Raw genomic sequence first — 11239 nt, 5'->3', positions numbered from 1 at the left:
ACAGAATGGAGGAACTTAGGGTTCCTAAACATTTGGAAGCAGCGGTGCATAAGCTGTATCAAGAGGTGAAAGTCAAAATTAGAACTTCAGCAGGCGTTTCTGAAAGTTTTAGAAGCGATATAAGGGTCAAGCAAGGTTGCCCACTGTCTCCTACCCTTTTTGGTTTATATATCAACAAGCTTGAGGAGTGGTTAAATTCGCAAGGGGGTGATGCTATCTATTTGGCAAGTTTGTTATAAGGCTTCTTTTGTATGCAGATGACCTTATTCTGATTGCTAAATCGGCTCTTGGTTTACAAGAGCACTTACTATCCCTTGAGAATTTGTGTAGAAGTATGGGGATACAAGTCAATATCAACAAAATGAAAGTAGTGGTTTTCTCTAAGAAAATAAAACATGACCAACATAAGTTCTACTTTGAAGGCAACATTCTGGAAGAAGTCACGGATTACAAATACCTCGGAATTGACTTCAACAAAAATATAAGCTGGAATGGTTGTAGAAAGAAAAGAATGTTGGGGGGTTGGAAAGCATTTTATGCTTTTCAAAATAGGTGTAGAGAGGCAGAGTTATGGGGTTGGAAAACCACTCAAACTCTTTTTGGGCTTCTAGTGATTCTGGTGATTCTATGGTTGTGAACTATGGGCCAGCGGTACATCCGACATGTATTGGAGACAAATTGAGAAAATTCAGAAGCGTTTGATTACAAACAAATTCAAGATTAAAAGTGCAGTTTCTTATGCTATCTTGTTAAGTGAAACAGGGACTGCTTCCATTAAAGCAATTGCTATGGTGCGAGTCATAAGGTATTTAAAAAAAATTGAGCAAATGGAAGAGGGTAGATGGTCTAAGGTTGTCTTTAATGATAGATTGCGCAAGAGAAAAAAAACTTGGATGCAACAAAATAACAAATGGTTTAGTAATTTGGGTATTTGCTTGAACGCGTGTCCCATAAACAACAAAGAGATAAAATCTTTTGTTATGGAAAAGTTCCACAAGGGTACTTGGGATAATGAGCTAGGAAGAAAGAAAAAGTACTATATTGAAGTGTTTAATCCCACCCATAGTCATCAACCAAAAGCATACATAGAGGCCAATATCTCTTAGAGAGCCAAAATTCTTATTGCTTAGTTAAGGACTAATTCTCATCAACTCTGTTGTGAAAAAGGGCGCTAGAAAAGGCCAAAAGAAGTGTGGGAGGAAAGAGTATGCATTTTTTGCTCTTCCGGAAAAGTGGAAATAGAAAACACATTTCATTTTAGAATGTGAGACCTTCAAAGACAATAGGGAAAGTTATGCACATATGCTGGCAGCTAGATCTTGGTATAATCTATTTAGCGAGGGGTTTGTTGAGAAGTTGAAAGCATTTATTTTGAAGTTTCACAAAAAAAGGGCCTAATACATCAAGCAGATGAAGAAACAATCTGTCCCATAAGCTATCTTTAGCCACATAGACTTTGAAATAATTTCTTTCTTTCTTTCTATCTATCAACTATTTAAAACTCATGATTTCCCCCAACTTGATTTTAATTTTCCATGGCTTATTACCGTGAATTTTTGTTTAAACAAATACGTCAATGTTAACCTTGGAATCGCTGAATTAAAATGGAAATGTACTATTAAGAAATCATGGATTCAATTATCTCGAGAGTCTTGGAGTACTCTTGAGGTAAATAAGAAAAAACTATATGCCCTGATTTTAATTTGGATTCAATTATCTCGAGAGTCTTGGAGTACTCTTGAGGTAAATAAGAAAAAACTATATGCCCTGATTTTAATTTTCCATGGTAATGCTGGCTTAGTTCTCTTGAGGTAAATAAGAAAAAACGATATGCCCTGATTTTAATTTTCCATGGTAATCCCATGGCTTATTACCATGGATGTCTGTTGAAGTAAATACGTCAGCGTTGAAATTGGAATGACCGAGTCAGAGTGCAAATGTACTGGAAACACTTGGGCGCTGTTTAATGGAATTAATCTGCACATTGCAGTAGTCGGTTTGACATCTATGGAGGAAGTTCATCGTGTCGCGCTACAGTTTATTCCGAGCGCTCCAGCATCCAAATTCAAATTACGGATTGATATCAGAGTTGATTTAAAGGTTGTGTTTATAGTGAGCACATTGCTCTGGAAAGCCTTTTTCGTTTATTTCAACTTATTAACGTACCTTCCCATTTAAGTGCAACCCAGCCATTCAAATTTAATCTGTACTACAGATTCGGAGATCACAACTTAACTTCAATGATAAGTATCATTCCCTACAATGTTACATCTCACAAATTTCAAAAGGACAATGGTTTTCTCGGTGGCCCTTGGGAGAATAATGACTGTCTCTTCAGTTTTTGCAACACAAGAAATTAACGATAATGGCAACAATTTCGCGTCACAAGATGCGAGAAAACTGTGCAAGCCAGGGCAATTGAATGCGGCGCTGCAGATTTCATTTGTTATGGACAATTATACATATCATTCTTTCTTGCAGAGCTGCCTCGACAATCAAGCCCTGGACGAAGGCAAACTAATCCATGCCCACATGATTATAAGTGGTTTCCAAAGCCGAGATATCTCCTTAAGCAATAAACTGGTAACCATGTATGTTAAATGCAAATCTCTGGTTGATGCTGGGAAAGTGTTTGACGAAATGCCTCAACGAGATGTAATTTCGTGGACTGCCATGATTTCAGCTTATGCCAAGCACGAGAGAAACATTGAAGCATTAGCTATCTTTTGCCAAATGCGTGGAGCAGGTACCCAACCCGATCAGTTCACGTTTGCTAGTGTTCTCCCAGCCTGTGGTAACTTATCAACCCTCAAGGAAGTCCATGGTAACGTAATTAGACACGGGTATCAGTCTGATATCTTTGTAGGAAATGTCCTTGTTGACATGTATGCAAAATGTGGCGTTGTAGAGGATGCATGCCAAATGTTTGAGGAAATGCCTCAAAGGGATATCGTGTCATGGAATGCTATGATTGCAGGATATGCACAGAATGGGCTTGTTGAGAAGGCCTCCGAATTTTTTGAGAACATGCCTCAACGAAACGTTGTATCCTGGACAACTATGGTTGCGGGGTATGCGAAGAATGAGTGTGTTGATGAGGCGGTGAAGCTCTTTTGGAAAATGCCTGAACGAAACATAGTCTCGTGGAATGCCATTATTGCAGGATACGCACAGAATGGACATGGTGAAGAAGCCCTGAAGCTTTTTCAAGAAATGAAATGGGCAGGTGTAAAGCCAAATTCTAAAACCTTTGCCAGCGTTCTATCGGCATGTGCTCACTTGAGAAGTATGGAACAAGGCAAGGAGATCCATAGAGAACTAACTAGGAGTGGATTGCCATTGGATGTCTTTGTTGGGAATGCCCTGGTGGACATGTATGCGAAATGTGGGAGCATGGAGACTGCACAAGGAGTTTTCGATGGAATGCCACAACGAGATGAAGTGTCCTGGACAGCGATGATTGCAGGATATACACAAAATGGGTATTTTGAAGAGGCCCTGAAACACTTTCAGGAAATGCCCAACCCAAATATGGTCTCCCAGACAGTTATGATTGCAGGATATGCAAAGAATGGGTATATTGATGAGGCTGTGAAACTTTTTCAAAATATGCCAGAGCGGAGTGTGGTTTCGTGGACATCAATGATCACAGGATATGCACAAAATGGGCATCTTGATGAGGCCTTCAAGCTCTTTCAGGAAATGCTTGAACGAAATGTGGTCACTTGGAATGCAATGATTGCAGGATGTGTTCAGAATGGGCATGGTGAGGAAGCCTTGAAGCTTTTTGAAAGAATGAAACTTGAAAATGTGAAGCCAAATGGAACAACCTTTGCAAGTATCCTACCAGCGTGTGCCAACTTGGCAGCTCTGGAAAAGGGAGTAGAGATTCACCAAGAAATAATAAGGAGTGGATTTCAGTTTGATTTCTTTGTGGGGAATGCCCTTATAGACATGTATGCAAAATGTGGGAGAATAGAAATTGCACGCAATCTTTTTGACAGGATGCCTCAACGAGACGTCGTGTCCTGGAATGCCATAATTTCAGGGTATGCCATGCACGGTGGTCACGGGGAAGCCCTCGAGCTCTTCGAACAAATGCAACACTTTGGCATGCGACCAGACAATGTGACCTTTGTTGGTGTTATTTCTGCTTGCTGCCATGCAGGCCTAGTGAATAAGGGTTGGGGATACTTTGATTGCATGACTCAATTTTATCACATTGCACCCACCATGGAGAACTATGGCTGCATGGTTGACCTTCTTGGCCGTGCTGGACACTTAGATGATGCACGTGATTTTATCAGAAAAATGCCAATTAAACCGCATGCCACTATATGGAGGTCTTTGCTTGGTGCCTGTAGACTCCATAAAAATGTAGAGCTAGGAGAATATGCAGCAGAGCAGCTTTTTGATCTGGATCCATATAATGCTGCAACGTATGTTCTTCTGTCAAACATATATGCTTCAGTTGGAAGATGGGATGCAATAGAAAATGTGAGGAAAAGGATGAAAGATAATAATGTTCAGAAGAAGCCTGGATGCAGTTGGATCGAGGTCAATAAACAAGTTTATACTTTTCTAGTAGGAGATAGATCACACCCTCAGATTGAGAAAATTTATGCAGAGCTAGAGAGATTGTCTGGGCAGATAAAGGCTTCAGGGTATGTGCCTGACACGAGATTTGTACTAAATGATTTGGATGAGGAGCAGAAGGAACAAATTCTTTGCCACCATAGTGAAAAGCTAGCAATAGCATTCGGCTTTCTAAACACACCTCCTGGAACAACCATCCGGATTATCAAGAACCTTCGAGCATGTGGTGACTGCCACTGTGCTATCAAGTTCATTTCCAAAATGGAAGCAAGAGAAATCATTATCAGGGATGCCTACCGTTTCCATCATTTCAAAGATGGAGAGTGTTCTTGTGGGGATTATTGGTAATACTATGGTGCAGAATACTATAATCACAGACATTTCAGTTACAAGCATGTGCACAATACGCCTTGCTTGACTAGCCAGCGGAATAGATATTATTTATTTTCTGATCAAAGTGTAGCATTTATGAGAGCTACTGTATGCTTTTGGACTTAACAGGAAAAAAGCATGTGTAAATCGATCTTGGATGTTGAATTTTGTTTCGGAGATATATTAATGTAGTTAAATATCTTCAAGAGTGATCCATAAATTGGAAAATACAACCAAGAAAATAAGGTATCCCCCACCACATGCAACCAAATCAGCAAACAACCAGTAAGCACAACAGATTTGTGGGAAAAGTGGGGAAGGGGAGATCATATAGGGCAGCGAGCAAAGAGGAGAGAAAGGAGACAGAACAGAGCAGCGTTTACGGGATGTACCTGTAGAGACTCAAAGCTGCACAACTGAGGCCAAAAAAACCAAGAGTTCATAGCATGTATATGCGGAAATCCAAAACTGTGAGACCAAGTGGCAGGACTCGACCAATCAATAGGTAGGTCGGTCTCTAAAGGCACTCGATGACAAGTGTTGATATATCCCAGGGGATCCAGTATCGAGCCTGCTCTTGTGATTGGAGCTCACAATGAGAGACTATACAAACTTATAAATCAGCCTCTTCGAGCTATGGTTGCATAGACTAGTGGCAGTGAGTTATGTGAGTTGTGGCACAGGAGGATGGCCCACTTGCACCATGGAGATTTCAGGATGTTGAGGGAGATGGTTACAGGGTTGCCTGACTTTAGCACAAAGCATCATGATGTGTGTAAGGGGTGTGCTTTGGGAAAGTACACCAAGACACCTTTCCAGAGCAGTAATAGCAGAGTTGCAGGTGTCCTTGACTTGATTCATTCTGACGTATAAGGTCTTATGTCCCATGTTTCATTGAGTGTATATGAGTACTACGTGACATTCATTCATGGCCAATCTAGGAGGACATGGATTTATTTCTTGAAGACCAAGGATTAGGTCATCCGGAGATTCCAAGAGTTTAAGGCTCTTGTGGAGAACCAGACAGGGTTTCACTTGGCGTCAACATGGAATCTTGACTGACTGGTGGAAACCCTCTTCTTGTTTTACTCGGAATGGGAAACTACTGATGGAAACAAACATGATATGACCTGGGGATCATGACTGATGGAAACAAAGCCGACAAGAGAATGGGGAACTTCATAGCAGCGGAATGGGGCAAACATGATATGACCCAATGATAGAAACGGGAAACTAATCCGACAACAGAATGGGAAAACTACCGATGGTAGGATTCCACTGGAACCATTATAGAGTACGGGAATTCGAAAAGATCCTCCACTCTGTCGATAATGGATCCATGCCCAGGGGGTTTCAGGCCTATATATTGTCCACATCGAGTCAACTGATAGCTGCCTGTTTTGTACCTTAAAGTCTCTCATCCTTATTGAGTAATCCTGGAGTATTTTATTCCCAGAAAAGTTTTTAGGAGAGTCATTTTGCCTAGTTTTTGCTGGCTGTAGCTGAGCATTTTGCTTGGAATTTCACTAGCTGTAGCAGAGGCTCGTTATACAGAGAAAGAGAGTAGATTCAATTTTCAAAATTAATCTTTTGGTTACTGTTGAGTCACGTCTCCTGAATTTGTGGTTACTGTTGAGTAACGTCTCCTGAATTTCTGATTAGTATTTTGCGCCAAATTCACTAGTTATAGTAGAGGTTCCTTATACAGAACAAAGGAATGGATTCAACTTTCAAAATTAATCTTTTGGTTAGTGTTGAGCAATGGCTCCTGAATTCGTGATTAATTAAGAATCATATCCTTTAGGTAAGGCCTTGAGGGCTAACATTTTCATTACTAGTAGGTATAAAGTTCATGTAAATATCCTAAAATTGCTTTGAGCACATACTTTAAGCTTCTACAGTGAAGATAATTTTTAATTTTTTCATAATTCAAATCATTTGATTGTCTTTATCCAACCTGTGAGCAAATACTTTAAGCTTCTACAGTGAAGATAATTTTTCATAATTCAAATCATTTGATTGTCTTTATCCAACCTGTTACTACCTAAATCCTTTATGTGATAAAAGTTCTGAAACACAAGTAAGACCATCGAGGTAATGAACAAGGGCTACCCATTGTTGCCATAGTAGCTTCTTCATACTCTTTAGGCCAGCTCTCCTCCAGCACAAGGGGAGAATACCTAGAAACCCTAAGTGCAATATATGATAGTCACAAGAACTGAGGATTAGACTTTAGGAAGCAAATCTGAATTATGATATTCTGTTAAAGGTTATTTCAGATTTGTGAAACTACAAATTAAAAAGTTGATTTTAAAGCTTTTTGTAGGTGGTTGAAAGGGGAGCTAGTGCTAAAAATGTTTTGGGCTAATGTAGTCAAAAGAACAATCTTACTGGGCTGTTTTGTTATGGAATAAGGACATAACAGAGTTGGGATGAACAAACTACAGCTGTCTTTAAAGTTTATATTGCTGTCCACAAATACAGAAAAACAATTTGGGGAACCCTAATGAAGGAGAACCTCTGAAACATCTACGAGTATGTTTATCAATGGGCTTGTAAACTTATAGCAAACTCTAAATAAGAAAGGAGATACAACTTTGACATTTCTAGCAATAAACACAAAGATGTTCAAGAGAGGTATAACCGACAACTAAACACTGTAAAGGGAGTATTATGACTTGGAATTTAGCTCTCCAAATCTTTTTCTTTGCAAATAATTTCCAGCAGTAACATTCAGCAAATTAGATCCAAAACATCGACAAGACAGCATCCATTGAACTCCCGTAACCATTAAAAGTCTTCAACAATACTACCCTAGAGAGTTTTCTCAAACTTTCAACAACCATTACAATAGGAGGGAGCTCCACTTAAATAGAATTAGAGCTCAAATAATATCCATGATCTCCTAAGAAAGCATAAAGAAATAATATACTCTAACAAACTCCTAATAGACAAGTCTATAATGAATAATAAAATGAGAGAACTTGTCACAAAATGGTATCTCTTGGTAGATATCTATATGCTACACACCTCAGCATGGTGGTATTGCTATAAGAAAGAATCAGGATTAGAAATGGCATGTTGTTGCTTTTGATATATGTGCTAACTTGCATGCTCTCTTTGTCGCCTCTCTGCTCCTACGATTAGGGATTTGCGGTCATGGATCCAGATTCTAGAGGGGTCTTCCCCCCGCCTTCCCCCTTCCCCATCTAGACCTCGAAAGCTGTCCTTCTGCGCTTTGGTGATGGCACTTGGGAAGGCATCAAAATCTTAACCTTCGTGTTTTGTGAAAAAACTTGACAACATCCCAGAAGTTGTTTTACCTGCTTCCTTATTGAGGCACATGGCCTTGGCTCTAATTGAGCATGGCCTAATCGAATAGTTCACTAGCATTTACCCATCTCCCAAATCTATGGCAAATTGGGTCCAGAGCACTGACAAGTCTTGATCAAAGGGAAACTCAACCATTACTTCTGCGGAAGAGGCTTCTATGCCTTTCTATTCAAAGTCAAAGAAAACAGGGATCTCATCTTCAAAAACAAACCTTATTTTTTCAGTACTCAAGGAATGTACATAAATTGATGGACACCAGATTTCAACCTCGAACATGATATCCCTTCAGTTGTTCTGGTCTGGGTTTTCCTTCCACACTTGTCCCTACACTATTGGAATGGAGATACAAGTGCCTCATTGGAGATACCTTGGGTCACTACATAGACAAATTGAAACCTAAGGATGGCATGTTTGCATGTACAAGAATCTATGTAGAGGTTGATCTCAAAAAGGGGCTCTCAAAAGAAATTCTCTTGACCTTGGATAATTGGAAGCATGTCCAACCCATGGATAATGAGCAATTACCATTCAAATGCAAGACATGCCATGAATATGGGTATTTTACAAAGGACTGCAAAATAAATGTTCAAGCATTTCAACTGGCTGTAGACAAAGAAAATCAGTGGCAATTCATAAAGCAGAGAATGAATCCTAAACAGTTAGCCACCTTTTGGCAATACTAATTAGTCCCCTCTGCTCCAATACCCTTGGCCCCTTTTGGCCCCAAGCATGCAGCATCTCATCCACAAGCAATTGAGATCCCTCCTGGCCAACCTTATAATAGGCTCAAAAATCTCCAAGCTGCATCAAGGGAGAAATCTTGACTTCTCAAGTTAATAGGTACGAAATCCTATCTTAGGAAGACCTAATTCCTTTTTTCTGGAAAATTGGTGACCTCGAACCCAATCCACCTAGCATGCATGCATTATCTAAGATCCAAGTAACTTTGTCCTCTTTAATCGAAGAAGATACTATATTGGATCCGTTATAAGAAATAGAAAACATTCTAGAAAAGTAGCAATTCCTCACAATTATTCTCTCCCGGAAAAAGGCCCATCAATAATTAGAAGAAGGTGATAAAGAAGAAGAGAAAATGGAAGAAAAGTTGTTTGGTAGTGTTAAAATTGGAAACTAGGGCCAAATTCCACTTTGGACAGCTCATTTGATGGAAATAATGATTGCATTGAATTCCTCTTTTCGAGACGACCTAAAGATCATCAAATTTGGACAAGGGAAAATATGTTTTTGAGGTCAAGCCCACACGTGCAAATTGTCAAGGTCGGCCACATCATCATGTAGGCTCATGAAGCCCAATGGACATGTCACTTCACCCTCAACAACTTGTATAAATATAAGTGACCTCCAACTTCATTTGGCATCCCACTCACTCACACATTCTTCTATCTCCTCTCATTGGTTCGTACAGCTATTGGGCATACCTTTTCTCTCACATGTGTGGCAAGGAGGACGAATTTTCTCGGCAGATTAAATGGCCAAAATTTCAGAGTTGTTGCACAGTTTGACCACCATTAACCAAGCACTTTGACTCATCCTTTGATTGCGATTTTTGTGGAAAATTTTCGTTTTTGGCAAGCTATACTGTTTGGCATAGAAACTGAGAATTTTTGGGCTCTTTGACCTGCGTTGACCATAGGCTTGTTTGATCACAGAAGTTGACTTAAGTTGACTGAGTTTGATTGTTATTTGGATGATTGTTTTCACAGTTGTTTGACCAATTAAGGAGGTCGAGTTTGACTACCTTTGACTGAGCTTCAAAGGGGAAGTTTTGTTGTTGCGTTGACCATCTTTAACTTTCTAGTTAGGGCTAAATTTCACTGCAGTTGACTACAAATTTGATAGGGTTGTTTTGACTTTGATTTGGCAAGTCAATTTTGACTTTTTGTACTCTCTCTCTGCTGAACATTTGATATAATAATAAGAAGAATTGATCAAAGGGTTTTCCCCATCTTGGGGTTTTTCCCTGGCATCCACCAAATCTGGTGTCCTCTTGTCTTGGCTTGTCTTCTGCATTTTATTATTCATGTTCTATATATAGTTACTGTCAATGTGATTTATGGTTAATGTGATTGCTATTGGAAAACTAAATTGGAAATTGTCATTGGGCTACTAAAGGACATTGAAGTAATTGTGTTAAGCATAGAACATACCATTATTAACTAAAATTAACATGGTATCAGAGCCTAGGTGAAGACAAAGACCAAAAAAAGAGGGAAAAGAAATCACTAAGAGAGATTTGTTGGACAGACTATTGGACAAGCCTCAATGGCTTCTACATCTTACTTCAAAACTGAGGATAAGCTCAAAGACAAATCTGACTATCATGCATGGAAGATGACTTTGGACTTGACTTTGGAAGAGCATGATGCAATGGACTATGTGCAGGGAAAAGTGGTGGAGCCTCCTTCAAATGCACTTCTTGTTGCGAAGACAAAGTATAAGAAAGGTGAGGTCAAAGCTAAGAAAATTATCATAGACTCCATTCAAAAGCATTTGGTTGCCTATATTTCTAATTTGGGAACATCTAAGGAGATGTATGATAAGTTGGTTGGGATGTTCAAAGTGAACAATGCAAATCAAATCCTCTTTCTCAAGAACAAGTTGAAGGACATCAAGATGGATAAAGGGGAGTTTATTCAATTCTACTTCATGAGAATAACACAAATCAAGAATGACCTACTATCTATTGGAAAAGTTAATTGTTGATAGGGAGCTCACTCCCATTGCACTTGGAGGTCTTCCAAGATCACGGGATGTGTTTAACACCACCATTCTCAACAATGAAAGGATACATGGTTTCGATGAATTATTGGCTCAATGCACTCAAGAGGAGATGAGGATGATGGAGAGAGACAAGCCCTCAAATGGAAATGAACCTATTGCTTTCTTCACTCGTGCAAAGAAGAAAAATAATGTTGGT

At 39.4% G+C, this 11239-nt stretch overlaps 1 pseudogene; it reads left to right on the top strand.

The window, feature by feature from the left end:
* Window positions 1-1782: 1782 nt before the first annotated feature.
* Window positions 1783-6304, top strand: LOC149257294 (pentatricopeptide repeat-containing protein At3g26782, mitochondrial pseudogene; annotated as a pseudogene).
* Window positions 6305-11239: the final 4935 nt, after the last annotated feature.

The sequence above is a fragment of the Pinus tabuliformis genome, chromosome 6 (assembly GCF_031772625.1).
Source record: "Pinus tabuliformis cultivar Carrire ecotype Pingquan chromosome 6, CPIR1, whole genome shotgun sequence".
NCBI classification, from domain to species: Eukaryota; Viridiplantae; Streptophyta; class Pinopsida; order Pinales; family Pinaceae; genus Pinus; species Pinus tabuliformis.
The sequence above is the reverse complement of the archived record's forward strand: the minus strand, read 5'-3'. Positions and strand labels throughout refer to the sequence as shown.